Source organism: Centroberyx gerrardi, chromosome 12, assembly GCF_048128805.1.
Source record: "Centroberyx gerrardi isolate f3 chromosome 12, fCenGer3.hap1.cur.20231027, whole genome shotgun sequence".
Lineage (NCBI taxonomy): Eukaryota > Metazoa > Chordata > Actinopteri > Beryciformes > Berycidae > Centroberyx > Centroberyx gerrardi.
In genome coordinates, this window is record NC_136008.1 from 1942763 (window position 1) to 1952841 (window position 10079).

A 10079-nucleotide genomic window follows, 5' to 3' on the forward strand; every position below is an offset into this window, starting at 1 on the left:
GTCTCACCCAACCTGTTAGCCGGCCGGCTGACTTGCTAGCTAGCTAACCTTAGCTAACATTAACGCCTGGTGTGTGTGTGTGTGTGTGTGTGTGTGTGTGTGTGTGTGTGTTAGTGTGTGTTGATTTGTATCTGGCCCAGCTGCTACAGATGTTGAGATGCTGCTTGAAATGTTCCAGTTAGTTAACGTTATCGGTTGCATTTTAATACGAGTTCTGCTAATTAGTGGGTGGTGTGAGTTGAATGATGTAATTGAATTGGATTTAGCTTATTGTTTGCTTGGCGTTAGTGTATCTGTGTGTGTGTGTGTGTGTGTGTGTGTGTCACTTTGTTCCACACTCTTTAAGGTAAAGAGGATGAGGGTGGAGCTGAAGGTGTTTGTACTGATGCAGGCAGCAGCAGCATCAGTATGAGCCACAGTGTGAATTCAGCAGCTTGTTCAAACAGCAGGAGTGTTCCTGAACACACCCAGGCTCCAGAAAATTCTTAAAACAACTCTCAGTTTACACTGCATCAATCAAACTTCAGTAAGACTGTGACTCCCTGCTAAAATGTGTGATGTTGAATCCTTGTTGTGTGGACTCACTGATAGGATTTGTGTAGAAATGGGATGTTAGTTGATGGCCCAGACTGGTCCTGCACTGTACACTCACATGAAGCTTTTCCCATCCAGTCACACCTCCAGTTGGGTTTTCTTTAGTCTGAACCAAAGTGGGAAATGTTGACTTTGTTGTATTTTTGTATTTGGTTCGTTTAAGGTTCACACTGACCAATTACAAGCCAACCAGGACTTGTAAACAAAAGTCACATCACTTGCATGTAGCTTGTTTAGTTTGGTGACCTGTCATCCTGCAGGTTAGAGATTTTGGTGGGGGGGTGGGGGGGTCAAAACAAATCTAACTCTAAGTTTATCTAACATGATGGACATGTCTGTCTCTTCTTCTGTGGTGTTCATACCAGTTAAGTGAATATGAGCATCAGTCCAGACTTCATTTTGTTGTTTGTTTCCTGTACTTGGTTGGATTAACAAACTGCACCGCAGTTCTGTTGTTACAGGACTGAGTTATTTGGTGCAGAGTTCAGATGGTGCAGAGTTCAGATAAACCGATCAGAACATCATGGCTGTGAACGCAGCCTGAATCCCCGGTCTATAACACAGTGGAGTTCACTCATCGCTAACAGGGTTGGAAATTAGCCTCCAACCAAATGCTGGTACGCTCTGACTGCGGCTGCTGTGTTCGGCTCGTCTACCAGCGCGTTGACCGACAACCGACCGTCGTTCAGGAGGCCGGTTTGGGTTTAAGATCAGTTGTAGCTGGTGACAGTGGGGGGTGAATTTGGGAATCCATGAGCCTCTGTGATCAATGGAGAACGGTTCCTGTTCCTGTTGTTATCAGCTCTCCATCAGGCCGGATCAGGACGCAGTTTAACCACAATGAGCCAGCAGCATTAAGAGATGGATGCTGGGAGTAAAGCACTAAATGAATAGAAACCACAGCAGATGCAGACTGGAAATGATAAAGCTCAGTGTGGTTGAACAACATCAGATGATCTGTGTAAGAAGATCTCCAAACTCACACTGAAGTGATGTGTGATGGGTTCATGGTGGAAACATTATTAGGAATATTAGTCTGTCTTCAAACACCAAACATTACATTATTGCTAATATTCTGCATAAACGGCCATGTTGTCTTTGCTACGAGTTCCACAGTGGAAATAAGTCCCCGTTTGTGGCATCCTTTTATGTTTAATGTGTTTTAAAGTACTTAAATGCATCAAACAGCATGATTTACATATTGACCTTAATGCAACTTGCATTAAGATAAATGACTGGCTCCTGCTGCCTGGCAGTGTCACAAGTCCTGATTCTCCCAATAAAAAATAAATAAAAAAAGACTGACTGTTGGAGCCATTCCAACTGATGAACATCTTAACATCTGATTTTCTAAATAGTTCAGCTGGCTGAGACTGATATCAACCTAAGCATGATGTATATTTTTATATTGTTTGTATTGTTTATGTATATTGCTTATATCCTTTCTGCACTATTTTTATTCATTTTTATTTCTTATTACCTTCCCTGTACATTGTTCTGCTATTGTACTGTACATTGCTGCTGTGTCGCGGTGAAGGAATTTCCCCTGCGGTGATTTAGGGTGGCTCAACAGCGCGGTATGCGGTGTATGCGATACGTCACATGCTAATTCGCATATCAATATATAACCTACAGTCCCCGCTCGCAGCGGAGGGAGGGGGGGGGGGACTGTGATCATCAGACCTCTCTGGATGACAAGCAAGTAGAGCAAACCGGCATCAGCCGTACCAATTTATTGGCAAATGCTTTGGGATTCAACACTTCAACATTGTTCCCCATGGTCAGAAAAAGTTGGCAGATTTGTCACTAGTTGCTTTTCAGAAATAAAGTCGCCGGGGGGTTCTAAAAAGTCGCTAAATCTAGTGACAAAGTTCCCAAGTTGGCAACACTGTTGGCGGGAAACAATACACTCTTATTGTTTTCATTATGAATTTATTTAACATTCAATACAGTGTAAGTGTAAAGTGTAAAACAAGAAGTGCCTACTACCTAGCCTCATTAAAAAAAGAAAAAACGTGAACATAGCGCGCCATCCACCGCGGTTGGCTTGTCTATAGCGCTGTATTGCAATATTGCGGTTATTGCGACAGTCCTAGCTGTGACACCTGAATTTCCCCCAGGGGATCAAAAAAGTGCGTCTTAATCTTAAAGTAATATATGTGCGTTGATATCTTAATTAAACCAGGTGTGAAGCCACAAACCAGCAAGAAAGACGCCGCAGAGAAAAGTTGATTTTGTTGATTTGTTTTATTACCGTTTGTTGATTCGACACTTTGAACTTGTTTGAATCATTTTCTTTAACCTACCTTATCCGTTGACTTGAACTTGACGCGAGGCTGTGATACACACACGCACACGCGCACACACACACACACACACACACACACGCTCATCCAAACATTCATCCACTTCATCCGGACCAATGAGACCTACAAACCATGATCTCACAGTAAGAAAAGTAAATGCATAGATACAAGATACAGCAGTCTACAGATGCGTGTTGGATGTCTCGCATGGCGTCTCAACAGCTTAACGTTGAAGCTGAACACAGAGCGCCAGGACAGACTTGCTTCCCTTCTTCTAACGCAGTTGTTTTTACAGTAAGTGCCACAGAGAAGCGCCGGTCCGACCGCCAAGCTGCACCGAGCCGTGATGTTTACACAGCCAGCAGAGAGACCGACCTCTCGGCTGGACTCATCTGCTCTTCATAATGATAATAATAATAATACTAATAATAATACACTCCTCTACTGCAGGCATGAACGCTTACTTTTTTCGTTGGGATTGCTGGTGAAATGAAGGTCAAACAGTTCTGCAGCACAAAGAAAAAAATGTAACACACACATGAATGAAAACTTAAATAATAATAAAATTTCTTATTCTTTTAGTGGTAGTACAGCTCATTGTGAAATAATATGCCTTTATTGAAATATTCAACAGTTTGAGAAATATCTGACAGTTCAGTTCTTACATTTAAAGCAGAGCCACATGCATAGTTAACCAGCTCACTCTGGATACCCGGGGCCCAAGGGTGAGTCCTGCTGTTAGAAACCTGTCTGGTAGCCAGGTGTGGTTCATATCTGTCCGCTGGGTTTTTTTCAAGTAATTTAAAAAATGTAACAGAAAGCTCAGGAAACGCCTGTTTTATGCCTGGTGTTTCAACACTGCAGTTACTTTAACATTTTGTTAATTTAAAAGCAGGTATTACAGTGAAGTGTTTTTATTTGGAACACTCACCTAAACCTTTGATAAAACTATATATAATACAAACCTTGAACTAGATCCCAGTCCACCTGAACTGGTTGACAGACCGGTGCCAGGAGCCCAGCAGGTCTGTGCTGATATGAACATTTCATAGCACTATTATCTTGACCAAAATTATCTCGATACACAATATTATTTTGGTAATTATTAAAAAAGATGTAAACTTAACTGTTACAGTACTGTAACAGTTAAGTTACATACTGTAACATTCTTCAGATACTTAAAAAACGAATTTATCAGATCAATCACAAGATATTTGACTTTTTTCTTAAACAAAACTATAAAGCACTGGTTTAGCTTATAGAAACAGTAAGGAGAGTTTTAAACAACACAAATAAAAATCCCCAAAACAGCCTCAAGCAGACTCGATCCCAAGTATTAGCATCTCATTTCCTCTCCTCACACATTTTATATAAATAAAGTCAAATGAATCTCAAATAAAGTTGGACTGGTCTGGATCCACTTTAACTCAGTCAGCAACATGAATATAACAGTTAATTAGAGCGCTTCTCCTTTTGGGGAAAATAAAACTTCAGCGATGACAGATGATGAGAATCACAGTTATTGCGAAGGTCACAGTGATAAAAATTAATGTCATAACTGTTATTGTTTCTTACTGTGATATATAGGAGTAACGATTATTGTCCCATCTCTAGAGCTAAGTACTATTTCAAAAACCTTCAGAGCCGACGAAGAGGAACACTCAGTCGACATCAAAACCCCCGGGGAAAATATATGAAATCATTTGTCTTTGGGATTTTCAAGAGTTGCCACATGTAGAGAGACATCATATCCCATTCACAATAACCTGGATAAGCTCTAATCCTGATGATGAGAGGCGAGATGGGGAAAGGTGTTTCAGGCAGCTTGCTGAAGAAGGTGTTTGGTGCTGAGAAGAAACACCGGACTGCACATCAAGTCGCATTTCAAAGAAAACCTTTCATCTTGATTCAAACTGACTCCATCCCAAGTATTAGCATCTCATTTCCTCTCCTCACACAGTTTTTGAAGATTTTCTGAATACTGAAGGACAGTTCATATTGCAGATGCATTTTCAGCAAAAAACTATCTGACTTTTTGTTAGTATTATGCAGACTGTGGCATGTAAAAACCATGTCACATCAATTTAAGAATGTATTGGAAGGGAATTTTGGCTTGCAGACGGTTTAAAATAAATACACACAACGAAGAACACAATAAAATGCATAAAATGACCACAACACAGACCATCAGCTCCTTTCACACATGAAACCCGTAAAATTGCTGCATTAATTTTTCCGGTAAATGTAGGAGTTTCTGCCTTTTCCGCTTTTTTACCCGTTAAATTCCTCTGTTGTCATTTCCCGGAAATTGCGTTTAACCTTTGAGCCGGAGTCACTGCAGTTTGAAAACGGTGGCTGAAGACGCTGAGCAGCTTCTCTTATTTCCACGTCTGTCCAATTCAACATTTTTGCCGATCCTTTGTCAAAAAAGCTGCAGCCCCGTTGTCTAGTGGTTTGAATTTCCCTGCTTCATGTGTCTTCTTTACAGAATAAACTCGTCTCCTCCTTCAGAGCTTTGTGATTGGCTCACAGTTCGACGACACAGAGCGTCCGAACACTGTGCTGCTCGTCCCGTTAACGTTCTTGCATCGTTCGCACATGCGGTCGATACAGAACTTTACCGGAAATGTTACGACGTCTTGGGCGGTGGAAATCGGTGGAACTGATTTACCGGCATTTCGACACCGGCTCCTATTCACACATGAAACCTGTGCCGGTAAATTTGCAGAACAGGCCGCATGTGTGAAAGAGGCTAGACGGGCAAACATCAGTTGATTATCCAGACAGGGAGTCAATAGCTCCATATAGTGAAATAAAAATCCCTTTATCCTGTTTAACTGTTTGTTTTAGTGGTGTGTGTCTGTTCTGTGGCCACTCTGATATGCAGAATGTCCTGTTTCTTCCTGTTTAGAGGGATATTGGTGACTGGGATAGAAAGATACCTATAAGCAGCTTATCCTGAATAAGACCGTAACCAGGATGTGAGCGGTTAGTCGGGATAGGATTCACATGAAAACAGTCAGTGAAGCCTGAAACTCTGTCACGGTGTAGTGTGGAGTGTTTGCTCTTGTAGTGTACCTGCCAACAGGAGCAGGAGTGTCAGGAGGCCAGCGAGCCGAGCCAACTCTCCATCTCTCTGTTAGTGTTTCTGAAGGCAGAGTGTGGCGGAGGTGTTGTACCGAGCCCTCCCCTCCCTCCCTCTGATAACCTATTTCTGGAGGAGAGCAGATTCCTCGCCGTTTCTCATCTTCTACCAGCTCTTTCACAGCCGGCTGCCTCGCTGCATTAGCTCTGCTGCTCCCCTGTCGTCGGGGTCAGACTGATGTACGGCTCGATACTGGCTGCCTTTCAGCGGACAGTTTGAGTCTCCTGGTCTTAAACACCGGTCCAGAGGGTTTCCCACCCTGGCAGGAATAACCTTCTGGCAGAAACAATGAATACGTGAAAATGTTGGGCATGACAAATGTCAAATTTAAAGATATTGAGTACTGACACATAATATCGCCTACTGGCAACAATCCAGAAATTTCAGTATATGTCAGCGTTTCCCACAGGTTGACATTGTACTTGTGGCAGTGTGTTTTTGGGGTGTGGCGGCGGTTGTCATCGATAATGGATTAATTATTTGTCCTTACCTACAGTGAGAGCAGTGTGTCCAGTCGAATCCAATGATGAAAAGTGGCAATAAAGTCTTTGCACTGCACTCATGTTAACTTTGGGTAGTTTTACACATCTCCAATTAAAAAAAAATAATAAAAAAACGGTTTATAAATACTGTTTGGATCAAATTGTAGAATTTTAAGTTCCACTTTCTTTTTCATGGCGGGAGACTCTGTTGGATTTGGTCTCTGGTCTGTGCATCAACTAATGACAGTTGCACAGCCAGCTCTCTATAATGTGATGTGAATTTGACAAACTTTGCAACATTGCAATTAAGAATTATGCAAATGTAGATATTGTGTGGGATTATATTGCTTTCTCAGTATCTACCTTTTTGGTTTTTCTCCTACACGGCTGTCACTCAAGACTTGAGATTACAATTGTGAAGGAAATTACACTATATACTATTCTATATGTCTTTAATGTCTGTACTGTACACTCTTTGTATTATTATGAGAGCTCATCTCTGTGTGGAAATTTACAAACTGCTGTTCAGCACATCTCTCATGCCTTTGACCTGACCTGAGACAGATAAGACAGTGGCCAGTTGAATGCTGTCTCTGTCTTCAGTAATTTTCCATTCTCCACCAGTTTGAGATAAACAAAGGTTCTGACCAGAGAAGGCCTTGAGTGTCTGGTTGGAAGTGGATTTTGTCTTGCACAGATGCACCTTAATCGTTGAATGTTTCAAGTATAAAAATGATAGAAGATTATAAGAAGGGTGGACAAAGCTCATGGTTTCGCTTTGTCTCACACACTCGTTGGGTGGGCATTGCGTCTTGCTTGCAAGCAATAAAGATAACAGAAGGACAACTTCTCATCTCCAAGTCTCTTTATTACAGAAAACTTCCACCACAACAATTAAAAAAAAAACATTATAAAAAAATCTTCCTGGCTGGGCTCCCTGGGTAAAGCCTTTGTATGGGAAACCCTGTAGGTGTCGGCCTTCAGATATCCATATGGTCAAACCCTGGTCTGTCTGTCTTCTCCCTAAACTCTGCTGTGGGCCGACATAGCTTTGGTTCCATATGGGGTTTCTCTCTCTCTGCAGTAAGTAATTGAGTCTCGTCTCGGTTCTGAAAGTCCTGGCCTGGTCTTGGACTCTGACCTGCTTCACCTCGGTCTTGTTTCTGACTGAGTTGATCGGTAAATTGGATTGGCTGTTTGGTGCCAGAGAGGAACGAGGCGGTGAAGCTCGACTGTCCGGCCGGTTGGAAGATCCCTGCGTGATGAACCGGCCTGAAGAGCTCGCTTTATATTCATGTTGGTGCCGATAATAAATGAGGCCTTCATGTCCTTCCTCCTGTAGCTGCAGCGCTGCGTAACGGGCGATCAGGAAGGAAATGAACACCAACCACCAGCTAAGTGCTGCTGTAACACGATCATCATCTGGACTCCTGCTCTAATGCAAGTTGGCTGCTGAAATAGTGAAATGGGGCGGTGAATTTTGAGCTGTACCAGATACTGAGGCCTGTGGACAAAAGAGTAAAGTCTCCTGTCCTGTGCAGAAGTAACGGAGTAATCACATTAGAGTCTGAGTAATCCAGTGGATTATATTTTGAGAGCAGCCATTCAATCCCTGAATCGGCAAGGAAAATCTGGAAAGGAAGGTGAATGAGAAACACTCTGCAGTACCTCAGCAACCACCGCTGCAGTGTCTTTGAGCAACTCACTGAACCTCCAGCTGCTCCAGTAGAGCTGCTCAGTGGAAACCAGTAGAAGACTCTCAGTGTGAATATGTGGAAGTTAGGAATGGGACGATCTGTTTATCTCCTGATACGATTCGATACGCAATATGGGGTTCAGGATTCAATACAACCAGGATACGATGTAATGAATAAAAGTTCAGTGACAACAAAGTCTGACTGTGCAGAATTCTGTTTATTTCTGACACACAAATCTTTCTAGCGATGCCATTGGCTGCTAGAATGTAAACAACAATTTAAAAATGTCATTGCAAAGTGACAATAATATAATTTGGATGGAGAGCTTGTGAAACTGTGATGGTCAAGCGTCTCATTTGTGATTACTACAGCAGAATAACATGGAGCTGATATCACCATTTATTTTTCTGCCCCACAATATGTATTGTCACATTTTTGTATTGTGATATATTGAATTTCAAGATATCGTCCCGTTAAAAAGAGCATGGAGCTCAGTCTCCTTGTATTTTTTTTAAGTGTGTCTGGTGGTGAATTTTGTCATTTAGAGCCAGGCAGAGTCAGTCTGCTGATCAGGATGTTTCTGTGGCAGGTCTGGGTGAGGTGAAGATGTCACCCAACCTCCTACTCCACTTTCTGGTTTACCTGGTTCCTCCAGTCAGCTGGCAGTCAGAGACTTTAAATTGTGGTGAAGACTCAGAGTTTCCCATCAGGGTTGGGCTCAATTAATGAATTAACTCATCCATTCCAGTTCAACTGAGGAATTGGAATTTGAACCTACCTTTGAAACATAAGATAAGATAACATAAGATAGCACTTTATTGATCCCCATGGGGAAACTCGGGTAATTCAGGTAAAGTAACATAATTGGAATTTAATTGGAATTTCAGGAAGTTGAATTTGATTCAATGAATTTCTGTGAAATTCCATGTTTTTTTCTTACCACATGTCTGAGATTACACATAGTGTTATATATTATCAACGCTGAATATCATAAACTGCTAAAGGAACCTTTCAGCTGGTATTTGATGCAGAACATGTAATGATAATCCATACATTATGATTGAATGTGTTTGATTTGTTGTAGTTTGTCTGTCTTTAATTTGATTCATAATGTTTAGCGAGTCAAGACAAACTCTCTTAGAAGAGGAATTTCATGGAATTTCATGGAATTTCATGGACTTCAGTTCTGTTTCCTGTCATTCCAATTCAATTCACATTCTGTTTCCTTACAGCTGGGAGACTTTCACATTCACACTCACACTGCAGGAGTTGAATTGGAGTTTATCATGCATTCTCAGTTCAGTTCATGAATGGACCCAACCCTGTTTCCTATACAGTGTTTTGTTTAGGATTCATTTTGGTGCTGTGATGCGTAGGGCTGACCCGAATGCTTCAAAGCTTAGAAGCTTCTACCGTTGCCATGGTAATCGACGTCCAAATCAGTTTTGTTTTGTTTTTTTTATTCATTGGACGAAAAGTTACGTTTCCATCCTATACATCTCTGTACACGCGTACGGAAACGCACTGTATCCGGTCATGTCTGGCGACGTGCCAGGAGATATTCGGGCCGCCACACGTCCGTAATCCCCCGAGAACTTTTGTGTACTGGAGATTTCTGTCACTGTACACGCCTCGTTAAATGTCAGCTCACTCCCGTATACTGTCGCAAATTACCAGATAGCACTGTACACTCACCGGGAATCTCCGTGCACCGGCATACATGGTCCAACTACGTCTGGAAAAGTCAGTCTTCCACCTTAACACACGTCCAAACACGTCTGGAAAAAGCCGATTATCTCCGCCCACATCAATGTATATTTGCCAGAAAAGTCCGTGGAACACAGGGCTTTCCTAT

The 10079-nt window shown here is 42.0% G+C and overlaps 1 protein-coding gene across 2 annotated transcripts in view; it reads left to right on the top strand.

Moving 5' to 3' along the window:
• atp2c1 (ATPase secretory pathway Ca2+ transporting 1) overlaps positions 1 to 10079 on the top strand; it is a 76438-nt gene that overhangs the window by 395 nt on the left and 65964 nt on the right. The window lies entirely within an intron of this gene.